This window comes from Lactuca saligna, chromosome 3 (genome assembly GCF_052625555.1).
Source record: "Lactuca saligna cultivar CGN05327 chromosome 3, ASM5262555v1, whole genome shotgun sequence".
Classification (NCBI taxonomy): domain Eukaryota; kingdom Viridiplantae; phylum Streptophyta; class Magnoliopsida; order Asterales; family Asteraceae; genus Lactuca; species Lactuca saligna.
Genome location: NC_136419.1, coordinates 134835568 through 134849672, shown reverse-complemented (window position 1 = coordinate 134849672; position 14105 = coordinate 134835568).

Here is a 14105-nt window from a genome sequence, read left to right as displayed (position 1 = left end):
GTAACAAGAGAGACGTAGCATCGGACGGTCGCAGCCGCGTCAGCGGTCTTTATTGGCTTCTTACCGACGACCCTCGACGGCGATTGCAGCGACAACATCTTTGGAAACGACCGTGGCAGCACTAAACGGTCCGACGACCCACAAAATCGACATCACATGTGACTATTCATCGTTGTTGTGGCTGCACCAGCGGTGGGCTTCGATGGGCGGCACCGGTTGGGCTAGGAGATGACGGCCGGACACAGCAGCAATGTGTGTGGCGGCTGGAGGGACAAGGGTGGAGAGGGTGGTGACAGTTGGAGTTGTATTAGGGTTAGGGTTGAACGAAGGTAGCAGGTTTTTAAGTCCTGCTCACACACAAACATTAGCCTATATTATCACTTTTAGTCCCTCCTCCTTTATTCTTTTCAATTCACATCCCAAAATTTACCATTTGGCCGCTGCTCCTAAAAATCCTTCCAGTCTAAGCCCAACATTTACCAATTACACCCTATCTTCTAGAATACTTTTCAAAGTAAATCTTGAAATTATACCTTATCCCCCTGGAGATTCAGTTATTGTCATTTGGCTTCACGAAACCAACACCCCACTAATTATTATTTAATTTTGGGCTATAATAATATAAACCAATAATACAAATTGCTTCTCGGGTTCCAAGTTTATTATTTAATTAATATATTTTGTAACGTCCGCATATCCATGCTAGTCAATTTAGAGACAATGAGCATCAAAAATGAGTTTTTGATGGAAGATTATTTAGAAGGGATAATCTTAACTAAGTGTTAGTATATTTCACAAGGGTTCTATACATATAAAGAATGCCGAAATCCGAGCTATAACGAATAAGTTATGGTCCGTTGAAGTTTTATGGAAAAACCGGCACAGCACCGAGAGACGTAAATAGTGAATTTACGATAGATGACTTTTTGGCCTTAGTGATCTAAACAAAAGCTTTATTGTATGTTAAACCAAAAACATACAAAAAATAAAAAAGAACGCCCAAATCTGACTTCGTATAAGGAAGTTATGAATTTTCTAAGATTGGGCACAACTATACATGACCCAAAACTCGAATTTTAGTTCGAGCGGTTTTTGGCCTACGCGACCTAAATAAGAGTTGAATACCTCATTAATAGGAACTCAAGAATAAAAAGACAGACAAAAACGGAGTCCGTATGAAGGAGTTACGAATTCATTGCGGTCATTTAACAATCTAATCTCCTCCTACCATTAAATTTAATATCGGTCGAGAACTAGCTGACAGAGTCAAAATGAAAGTTGTAAATCTTATTTTTATCTACGTGTGGATATAAAGAATGTAAAAATGGATCTCGTATGTGAAAGTTATGAAATTTTGAAAATCGGCTGATTTCCACCCTATGTGCGATGCCACGTGTCAGCACCAGGCTCAGACATGGAGCGCAAGTTGGCTCACGGTGTGAGCGTCATAAAACTCACGACGTGAGTGACCCTCCAGCCTCCTATAAATAAGAGATGAAGCCCTCTTTATTCCTCACACCTTCCATCACTTCCGTCTCTCTCTAGAACCTCGATTTAGCCCCAAACCCCCCGAAAAGCCTAGGGAACCTCCCTAGCACGAGGTGGAAGCCCTGGAGCGCCCGACAGCTCCAAGATAAGAGCTTTTCAGCTCTGGAACGTTGCTCCAGTGGATCCCGGTCTTCGAGAAAACCTGTTGTTTTGTCCAAGGAAGTTGTTTTAAGTAAACGAAGTGTTGTCCGAGTACTAAGTCACCACCTTATCAGGTGAGTGCATAATTACTTTCAGCTTACACATAGATACGAAGTATTTTATATAAATTATGTGCTATGTGTGCATATTATCTGTATACTTGTTATCTATGTTGGATGAATGATTTTATACATGTTTTAAATGATTTAAACTATGTATGTATTTTATATCTACGAATATGTTGGATAAAACATGGGTAGGTGAACAAGGAGGGATGAAAGGGGATAGAAGTAAACATTGGTGACTATAAGACTTAGTGCCTAGACCCTGGCGATTATGAGACTTAGTGCCTAAACCCTGGCGACTATGCGACGTAGTACCTGTTGTATAAACCCTGGTGACTATGAGACTTGGTGCCTAAACTCTAGCGACTTTGTGACGAGTGCCTATTGTATAAACCCTTGGCGACTATGATACTTAGTGCTCAAACCCTGGCGACTATGCGACGTAGTGTCTGTTGTATAAACCATGGCGACTATGAGACTTAGTGCTTAAACCCTGGCGACTATGCGGTTTAGTGCCTTTTGAGTTAACCCTGGCTACGATGGATTTCGTGTCGATTCCTTAGGATGATCTTTAGGAATGAATGAACGAGGAATAGCTAATTCTTAGGGTAGATCCTTAAGAGTAAAGAAGATAATGGGGATGGGTAATAGGGTTAATTATTTGATGATTAAAAATAATAATTATATTATTGTGGGTTGAAAACCCTATGTACTCTCCAGGTTTCCCAACCTGACTCACTAAGTTTATTTATATCACAGGTGTTGATATGAAGTCACATTACATTGAGAGATTAAGGAGATATAAATCCCTAGTGATAATGAATGTAAGTTTTGTTTATGCTTATGTTTATGTATTGATGATGACATCCTAAATGTTTTAAAATTAATAAAAATACTTTTCTTCGGAAATGCTTTGATAACGTATTTATCATGTTTTACAGGGAACAAATTCCGCAACATTTTTATTAAAAGAGGTATTCTGATTTTTTATAAAGCATAAACAAAACCGGTCTTTTCTGGCCATAAAATGGGGATGTCACATATTTTAAATGGATGTTACAGAAAGTCTCTCTAGTGGAAATGTTAAATAAGCCCTACCTCCAAATAAAAATGAATTAACTTACTTGGTGTGGTAATTGTGATAAAGAAGATGGAGTGTTGATCTTTTTTAGTTCGCATAAAGTTGCTATATTGAATTGTTGATGGATATGTTGGTTACACATAATCATCATCATGTTTTATAAAGGAGATGCTGTAAATATGAAAATAAAAGAGATCGTTTCATATTTTCAAATAAGTTTCTCTCATTTATTTAAGTGTTTAATTCTCATTATTGCACCTAATGGATAAGTTGTAGAACCATTAAAGATTAGTCCCTTAATTTATAGACATACGTCATATCCATCATACTACACAGTTTAAAGTCTAGGGACAGATTATGTAATTATGGTACATAATATAATTGTACCCAACTTATAAAAAAATTACAATGTAGTCTGATGGCCATACTAATGAGTTATTTTAAAACATTTTCCCACTTGGATGACTATTTATATGTGTCTGTTTGTTATTTATTTGACCAAGTTAAGTTCATCTTGTTTCATGTTAACACTAACGCATAAAAGTACAGCATAACATGTCGTTTTTACATAAGGGACCACCATGAATCATAGTTTAGTACTTCATGTGGAATTTAAGATTATATTAAACCAAATGCCGTTAGATTTAAGTGGTAAATTCATACATTTGTGTATATAATAGTAAGTATGCACACGTTATTAATATAGACAAATTGCATATTATAGAGGAAAAATAATCAAGTACTTGAATAATTAAAATAAAAATTAAAAGTTCCATCAAAGCACTATACTTGCATTATATTGTAAAAAGCCTGCCATTATAGCTATAATGACGACATGTTGAAGTGGTTCGGGTGGTAGGACTTTGGTTATCAGATCCACTAGCATCTTCTAAGTGTTGATGTGCTCGATACAAAATTCATTATCCTCCATTTGTTCTCATGGGAACAAATATTTTGTATTGTTGTAAAGCTCCACTCCACTATAATTATTGCCAGTGGAAAAGCTTGTAGGGAAAGTTATAGCAATAAATTTTCTTTTAATAGCCTTAAATTGGAATTTACAATCATAAGTCTTGTAATTAAATTTCTCAAGAAAATTGCAAGGCTAATTGCATTATATATGACAATAGAGTTCACCATCATATATTAGGTCTCTTCCATAATATTGGCTAACTGATTGCGTAAATATGTTTCCCAATAATTACTACTTATCTTTGCATTTTGCAAAGTCATAAACTTAAATCATATCTCTTCTAAGTTAACACTTCTTTTATAAATGAGTTTGTAATAATTAGTCCCATACAAAAATTTATTGGTAGTTGTTTTGTGATCTAGACCCTGATTTGTTTGATAACAGTGTAGGATACAAATAATATAAGCAATTTTGAGACTGGTATAAACTCGAGTATACATAGATCTTCCAAGTATTGAAGCATAATATATTAACTTCATCATATCTCATTCTACCTTTCTAAACTAAAAACATCTTCCTTAACTATAGGATAAACTGAAGGGAGGCATTGTTGCATGTTATATTGACTTACTATACACTCAATATATCCCTTTTAGGTCAAATCTAAATTCCTTTTATCTTGATGTATTTATTTTCCTATAACATACAAGCCTTCAACAAGATTATTCATATCAATGTGATATGGTATCAAGTATTTCGATTAATGCAACATATGAACGTTATTACTCTCCAATAGATAGTTATCTATATATAAAACGAGCATGATAAAATTCCTCTCACTAATCTTAAGGTATATACATCAATCTAACTGGTTCTTAATCAAGTTGTTAATTTTCCATTGAACATTAGAAACCTTTGATAGGAAGCATGATTTAGCCTATATATTGATTCATTGTGTTTACACATCGAATGTTCTTAAACCGTAGAACTAAAACCTTTCAGTTGGGTCATGCATACACTTTTTGTGTAAATCCCTGTTAAGAAAACAATTTAATGTGTATTTGATGTAGGTCAAAAGAAAATGAGCTTCAAGGGCCAATACAATCCTAGAGAAGTTATTTTAGAGAGATGGATGATAATTTTTCTTGGAAATAAATAACCTCTTTTTGTTAATACCATTTAGGGCATCTCCAAACCACCCCCAAACTCCATTTCTTCCCCCATTTTTCTCAAACCCTACCCCATTTTCACCTCCATTTTTGGAGATATGAATAGTATTCCCCCATATATGGGGGCATACTATTCATATCTCCAAAAATGAAGGTGAAGTTTGATTGTCAGTTTTAGTCCCTCTCATTTTTATTTTATACATTTCTAATTTATTTTATCTACTAATTATAATTTAAATGCAATATTTAATATTTATAATATCATGGTATATACTAATTGATATTAATTAATCATAAATATAGAGTTTAATTAATAGAGGAGTGTATTTGATAATTATATATAACTTATAAAAATGAAATATTCTAGGAATATACTTTTTGGGGTAAAAAGGGGTAGAAAATGAAGTAGGGTTGGAGATGAAACACTATTTACTTCATTTATGGGGGGGGGGGGGGGGGGGAACTGGAGATGGTTTTAGTGACTAATAGAACTTTATGCAGTTCAATGTTAATCATTGGGGTTTAGTCTGGTCTTCAAGACCTACGTGCATCATATTTATATGAAACCCTTTGGTAATTCAGCAAGTTACCAAACACCACTCGTTTACATTAAAATAAACTCTTCCGTTCACTCCACTTGATCACAAGTTATGGTATCACAAGTTATGACAGAGTTATTTCCTTTCCCATGTTAAGACCGACCTCATATAATCGTCATAATGTATGGGCCGCCTTCATCTTAGACAATGTATTATACAGTATTGAGTTTCATGAGTTTCAATGTCAATCAATTAAGTGGGTTCATTTTGTGGTGTTTCATTTGCCTTTTCGTTTAAAGAGTCCTTTCCATAAGGCAAAACTTGAATCTCCTCAATGAAGTGCTAATTGTAATGGGACCTAAACGATAGTTGAAGATTTTTAGAGGTCAAAATCCATCAATAAGCCTCTCCCTATGATTTTGACATTCTTAAGAAATCTGACATGCTTCATTTCTAGAATTCGGGTACTATGTGGCGGAAGCATAAAATTAGTAACATTTAGACTATTCAGATCACTCCATGAAGAAGCATTTTATGGTTTTCATTTTGCGTTTTTTTTTATTGAGAATTGTAGAGATTTGCTTTGGCTGGACAACCTTACATCTTAAGTTTGGTTTCTTTTGCGTCAAAATCATAACTGATTTTTAGGAACATCTTCCGAAGCAAATCTATTCAAGATACGGACCACCATTTTAGTTCCTTGGTCCATAGAAAATATAAAAAGTTAGTATTTTCAAGAATACTTCACAGCATTAATGTTATATTCCTACTTAGGGCTACACCATGTTCATGATGAGTACCCGATATGGTGTAATAGTTAATAATCCAATGATATTTAAAATTTTCAAAGAGAGAGATGGGTTCTTGTTCTATGCCTACAATTATATAGATCTCCCATGTACAATCCTACTAATTTATTTTCGGGTCAACTTAATTTTCAAACCCGACCCTAAAGGATTTCAAGCATTTTGGAGATTCAAACTTTTCATTCATCAAGTACGGATACATGTAACAAGACTAATCTTACATATAACTTATATATGATTTACAAACTACTTATGTATGCTTGAAAAGGTCCATAAATTTTGGCGAGGGTAAATATTACTAATCTCAAACTTCTTGTGGATCTTTCCTTATTCCCTTTTATATAGGTGGTGAATTTACTGAATTTTGAGATTCAATTTATGGTAGAACGTGCTTTATGAGATGTATCCATTTATATTGTGATATGTGACCTGGGCGTTAATGCCACAACACAAATAAGGTCTCTAGTTATCAATCCCATTTTAATTTTCATTAATATTACAATATAATAAAGATTCCGAGAAGTGGTTTTCAAGTTGTAATCTTAGAGGCATCCCTCAAAATAACCATAATCAACAATAATATCCAATAATATACGGGAATGAAAATTAGTATTTACATAATTGTATCCACACATAAAAGTATAACCAACATTCACTAACTTAGATACTTAATATATATTTATTAAGTTTTAGTTTATACTCAATACATAAATAGTATTACTAACACTTAAACAATAACTACTTTCTTAAAGATAATGAAGATGGCCCACCTGCTACTATGTTTAACTCTTCATCATTTCCAAATTTAATTATTATCTGATTTCAACCCACCTTTAAAATTCCATGGAATCCCTGTAATGAAAATACTCATATACCTAGGGATGAGCACGAATAGCGGGTACCCTCTTTTGGAACTAGAACCGTTTGTTTTGGAACAGAAACCAAGATCACTGGTTATGGTTCCATTTCCTAAAAGTGGGAACTGCCAAGGACCGATTTCGGTTTCGGTTTTCATTTTTTACGAACTGTTACCCATCGGGTAACTGCCAGAACCGGTTCCGAAACATTATAAGTTAAAAATACTTAATACTTAAATGAATTGATCGTGATAACATTTATAACTAAGACATTTTTTGGGACTATATAATTGGATATTTGACTATCTTTTAAAACGATTTTTTTGTCGTTTATAACTTGGGATTGGTTCCAAAAATTTAAAAACTGCTTAGACTGGTTCATGTTCCGGTTCTAACTTCATAGGAACCATCGGTTCCGGTTCCGATTCCAGTTGTGGTGCTGGTTACGATTCCGGCGAAACGAGGTGGGTACCTAACTATACTTATCTGTACATATACCATGGATACATAATTAATCCATCATGTATTTATAAGGAGATTAAGATTAACGTATTTATAAATTATAAAGTATGTGTGTTCCATTTCTTTGTAATCCATTTTATGAATGTAGGACAGTTCCGTAGACTATATCGTTTCTTGAGACATAATTTGCAACAGTTTATCTACGGGCTTACTTGTACATGCACTCGACTTTAGGACCTTTACTCAAATTTTCTTTCTCACCAACCTCGGCATTGTCTTAATTACCGTGATTACAATACTTTAACTAAATGTATGGAAAGAAGAAACTAATGTGATTTAATGGGATAATCAAATATTAAAACATATCGTTCACCTATTATTAACACCAAAATAATAGGGCATATAGATACCTTATTTAGCTGTCATTTTTTCTTTGGTTAGACCTCCAATTGAATATTATGGCGTCCTAAATAATATATTATGCCACATAAATATTACAATAAACTTTGGGCAGAAAAACAACATGTATGAATATTACGCTTGGAATTTCACTGCATAAATTATTATTCGGTTAGCATTTGGGATCATTGAATAATAACTCAGTCATTGGCATAATATGACGTTTAATCAACTTCAATGTCAAACTTAACCAACATTTCTTTGGTCCAATGATTTAAGTTCAACATAAAAGTTACAACATATCATTCAGTATTCTAAATATTATAATTCATAATAACACAAAACTAATTTAATGAACAAATCATGAACCGATGTATAGAAATAAAGGCCATTTATAATATCTGTTTCTTACAGTAAAGATTTAGATACAAATAAATAAGATGTCAATCTTCTTAGTGGCCATTATATATAACTTTAACTTCGGGGAGGCTTGTCTACGGTAGTTGTTCCATTCATTTTCCTCCATCAACTACTTCTTCAACCCTTCCGAGTGTCTCCCACCGCCTCGACGTCCAATGAAATACGACCGTTCCGCATCACCATCTATCTTCCAAATTACTAGACTAACCTCACCATCTTTGTTCTTTACATCTTAGACCCAAAATCCTCTCACCACCACTGCCCTACACATTGCTGCTCTTTAATTATAGGATATTTTGCCAACTGCGAAGCCTCCACAAAACCAACCCCGACTCCATCATCGTCTACTCCTTCCCAATGGAGACCCGCTTTTCCTCTATCGTGAGCACCAAAGCATCATCATTGTTGGTGATTTTATATCATCAAATATTATTTAAGTGTAATAGGATTAAATTTGTTGACCAAAAGTGATCTTGTTGAATATTGAACAAGTTAGGATGGTGTAGGAGTGCACACTTGTTCAAGTTTTTCAAGATTTAAAGTACATTGCTATTTAGGGGCGAAGCCCCTAAACGAACGGGGGTCCGGGGGCGGCAGCCCCTGGCGGGGTCCAAGGGGCAGAGTATATCTTGTCAAGTATATCTTATCAAGTATATTCTGGTTACAAACAAGTGTTAGAAAGTGACAAGTATATCTTGTCAAAACATGGTTCTTTTATGGGATTTGGATATATATGTAATGGAATGATTAGGCTTAATATTAACTATCCTTCTAGTGATAATTCTATTTTCATGGCTTCTAGTAGTACTAGCAATAATTTTCATAAATCTAATTTATGGCATGCTAGACTAGGACACATTAATTACAAGAGATTAAAAGACATGTCTAAAATGAGTTTGATTCCTGCTTTTGATATGCAAAATAATGAAAAATGTAAAACATGCATGCTAACTAAAATCACTAGACAACCTTTCAAAGATGTTGTTAGGGAAAGCAAGGTGTTGGATCTTATACATAGTGATTTATGTGATTTCCATGCAACACCTTCCCTTGGAAACAAGATGTATGTTGTTACTTTCATTGATGATGCATCTAGATATTGTTATATCTATTTGCTACATTCTAAGGATGAAGCACTTGATAAATTTATAATTTATAAACAACAAGTTGAGCTTCATAAAAATGAATTAATAAAAGTATTGCGTACTGATAGTGGTGATGAGTATTATGATCCAGTTTATTTTGAATCAACTGGAATAATACATCAAACCACAGCTCCATATACACCACAACAAAATGGTGTAGCTGAAAGGAAGAATAGGACTTTGAAAGAAATGGTTAATTCCATGTTGTCATATTCTGGCTTAAGTGAAGGGTTTTGGGGTGAGGCAATGTTAACTGCATGTTACATCTTGAATAGAACTCCAAATAAAAGGAGTAAGAATACTCCTTATGAACTTTGGTGTAAAAAGGTACCAAATTTGAGTTATCTCAAAATTTGGGGTTGTAGAGCAGTTGTAAGGCTCACTGAACCCAAAAGGAAAACATTGGGTGAGAGAGGTATAGATTGTATCTTTATTGGATATGCTGAGCATTCCAAAGCATATAGATTCTATGTCTTAGAATCTAATGACTCTGTGTCTATAAACACAGTGATAGAGTCAAGAGATGCTATCTTTGATGAAGAAAGATTTACATCTATACCTAGACCAAGGGACATGATTCATCAATCTTCCAACAAGAGTATTACTCAAGCTGAAGATGTTTTCGGTGGTGCAACTTCTGTACCTAAACCTAGGAAAAGCACCAGAGCTAGAAAAGCTAAGTCTTTTGGATCTGATTTTCAACTATATTTAGTTGAAGGAACAAGGAATGAAACTATTTCTCAACATCAATATTGTTTTAATATTGAAGAGGATCCAAAGACTTTCAATGAAGTTATGGCTTCTAGGGATGTTCATTTCTGGAAAGAGGCAATTCAGGATGAGATTGATTCTATTATGCATAACAATATTTGGGTATTGGCTGATTTACCTCCTGGTTGCAAGGCATTAGGATGTAAATGGATCCTCAAAAGAAAAATGAAGGTGGATGGCACAATTGATAAGTATAAAGCTAGATTGGTTATCCAAGGCTTTAGACAAAAGGAAGGTATTGATTTCTTTGATACTTATGCTCCTGTTGCCAGAATTTCTACTATTAGATTATTATTAGCTCTTGCAGCTATACATAATCTTGTGATTCACCAAATGGATGTGAAAACTGCATTCTTGAATGGTGACTTGGATGAGGAAATATACATGAAACAACCTAAAGGGTTTGTGATGCCTGGAAATGAACACAAAGTGTGCAAGTTAAAGAAATCATTATATGGTTTAAAACAAGCACCAAAACAATGGCATCAAAAGTTTGATGATGTTGTCTTGTCTAATGGTTTTGCATTAAACCAAGCTGACAAGTGTGTATATAACAAATTTGATACTTCTGGAAAAGTAGTCATGATTTGTTTATATGTGGATGATATGTTAATTTTTGGTACTGGTATAGAAGAAGTTAATAAAACCAAGAAATTCTTATCATCCAGTTTTGAAATGAAAGACCTGGGGGAGGCTGAGGTAATTCTTGGTATAAGAATTAAACAAGGAAACAATGGGATTTCAATTTCTCAATCTCATTATATTGAGAAGATATTGAAAAAGTTTAACTTTGATAATTGTTCTCCTGTTAGCACTCCTATAGATCCTAGTCTCAAGCTTTTGCCAAATAAAGGATCTCTAGTGTCTCAACTTGAATAGTCTAGGGCTATTTGTTGTTTAATGTATGCCATGATTAGTACTAGGCCTGATATAGCATATGTTGTGGGAAGGCTTAGTAGGTATACTAGTAATCCTAGTTCACATCATTGGCAAGCTGTGAGTAGAGTATTCAAGTACTTGAAAGGGACCATTAATTATGGTTTAACTTATAGTGGATATCCTTCTGTTTTGGAAGGTTATTCAGATCCCAGCTGGATTAACAACTTAGAGGATCACTCCTCTGCAAGTGGTTGGGTGTTTCTTCTTGGAGGGGGTGCCATTTCTTGGGCATCTAAGAAAAAAACTTGTATTACTAACTCAACCATGGAGTCTAAGTTTGTTGCATTGTCTGCTGCTGGTAAAGAAGCTGAGTGGTTAAGGAATTTGATTTATGAAATTCCTTTATGGCCCAAACCGATATCTACCATTTCTATCAGATGTGATAGTGCCGCAACTTTGGCTAAGGCTTATAGTCAAGTGTACAATGGAAAGTCTAGACATTTAGGTGTTAGACATAGTATGATTCGTGAGCTCATCATGACTGGTGTGATATCTGTGGAGTTTGTAAGAACTCAGTTGAATTTAGCCGATCATCTAACCAAAGGGTTAGCAAGAGATCTTGTGCACAAGGTGGCTATAGGGATGGGTTTAAATTCCACTTAAAATCTTTTATATTAAGATACCCAATTCCCATCTAATGCAATATTAGATGTTGAATTCAATGTGGAAAGCTTAATACTTGAAGATTGGAACACTTTTTTATGATCATCCCAAGGTATGTGTTCAGTACTGCAAGTTAAGGAGGTTGAAAATTTATTTCTTAATAGTTCTTTGAAAAATTGCATTTGCAGGTGCAAGAATAAAAGAACTACCTATATAAGCATGAAGTTTAGCTGCTTCAAAAAGTTGGGACTTGGCTTTAATATGCTTATTGAAGGATGGGACACAAGCTAGTTAAATATAGTGTCAAGTTAGAAATTATGAGAATGTAAAATGGTGTGTGTATTATCTTCATGTATTCACTTTGAATAGAAAGGGTTCAATCCTTAGAGACACCCTGATATTCGAATATTTGGATTGAATAATATACTAATATGAAATTCAATCGTCACGACATTTCATTTATGCATCAGTTTGTTATTGTTTATGTTTTGTTTTAAGTTTAATCAGGATTACACTTAAATGGGGGAGGTTTGTTGGTGATTTTATATCATCAAATATTATTTAAGTGTAAAAGGATTAAATTTGTTGACCAAAAGTGATCTTTGTTGAATATTGAACAAGTTAGGATGGTGTAGGAGTGCACACTTATTCAAGTTTTTCAAGATTTAAAGTACATTGCTATTTAGGGGCGAAGCCCCTAAACGAACGGGGGTCCGGGGGCAGCGCCCCTGGGAGCGGGGTCCCAGGGGCGGCAGCCCCTGGCGGGGTCCAAGGGGCAGAGCCCCTGGCTGGGATCGAATTTTAGAAAGTTGACCCTTTATTCCATGACATCCATTTAATGACAATTTGGTAGTTTTATGACAGTTTGTAACTGTCTGTTGACAGTTTTCAGACAGGATTGATATATCCATTTTTTGGTCAATATTCTGGTACATGTTGAAGAACATTTTCATATACATTCTCAGATTTCATTCTCTGAATTTCATCCAATTGAGTGTTCGATCTGTACCATCGAAATAATTCAATTTGATAGTGAATCACGACTTTCAGAGAATCCAAGCAATCTATTCATCCATTTTTCTAACAATCATCGCATGTTTATGTGTGAAAAAACTTATGTTCTACTTCTCATGTCCGAATCCCTCTTCCAACCAACGATCGGTAGACGTATCACTATCTACCACCACAATTGATTGTGTGTATTTTGAGCGAATATGTATTCAACCTCTAATACCATTCAACCCTTAAATCAAACTTCTTCTTCATTGTGAACTCGTATTAATTGTTTGTGTGTGTTTTCAGCGACCGGAAAAGAACAGTTCACCTCCGTCTCTATCTTTAAACTATCGGGGATGAAATAGACAAAGAAAGGCAGTGAAGGTAAGTACAACATCTATCCTTTGATTTTGGCAGGTATTCGAGAGAAAAGTAAGACGATGGATGAGGTAGGAAAGAAGGCGGCCACGGAAGGAGTTGACTACATCCACAGGTGTGTTCGACACCATAAACTCATTCCTTCACCTACTAAGTAGATTTTTCATCTAATCAAGTAATTACTTACATGTATTTTCATTTTTTCTAACCCTAGCTTTCATTCATAGGCCTGGGAATCGTGTCGTGTTCGAGTTGGCGTGTCGCGGGTTGGTGGATTGGCAGGTCAAAATATACCCACCCAAACACGATCCATTTAAATATACAGGTCACAGGTTAGCGGGTCACGGGTTGGCGGGTTTGGATCATAAACCCATATATGACCCGCCAACCCATTTATTTATACGAGTTCACAAGTTGGCGGGTTCATGGGTCAGATTCCATGAATAAAATTGACAACTAAACATGAATAAATTCTTGATGGTTGATGCAAACATACAGTAACATTGATATAAAACATACACTGATACAACATTTTCTATTCAAAATTTATGGGTTGTTATCACTTTCTGATTAAAAACCAACATTACACATCAAATTCCTGTTCAAAATTTGGGTTTTCTTAGGTATTTGTTTATGATATCAGCCTATCAAGTCATCGAAAATCTCACTTCTCACAATCCTATTTTAACCACTCATACACACTTCACCTTCCAATCTCACTTCTCACAATCCTATTATAACCACTCATACACACTTCACCTTCTAAAATATGTAAGGAACTAAGGAAGTGCTTCTTGTAATCGAAAAACGGAGACTAAAGAACAACTTGAGAAACAAACCTGAAGATTGTATTGGCAACTCACGTTCAGGGCT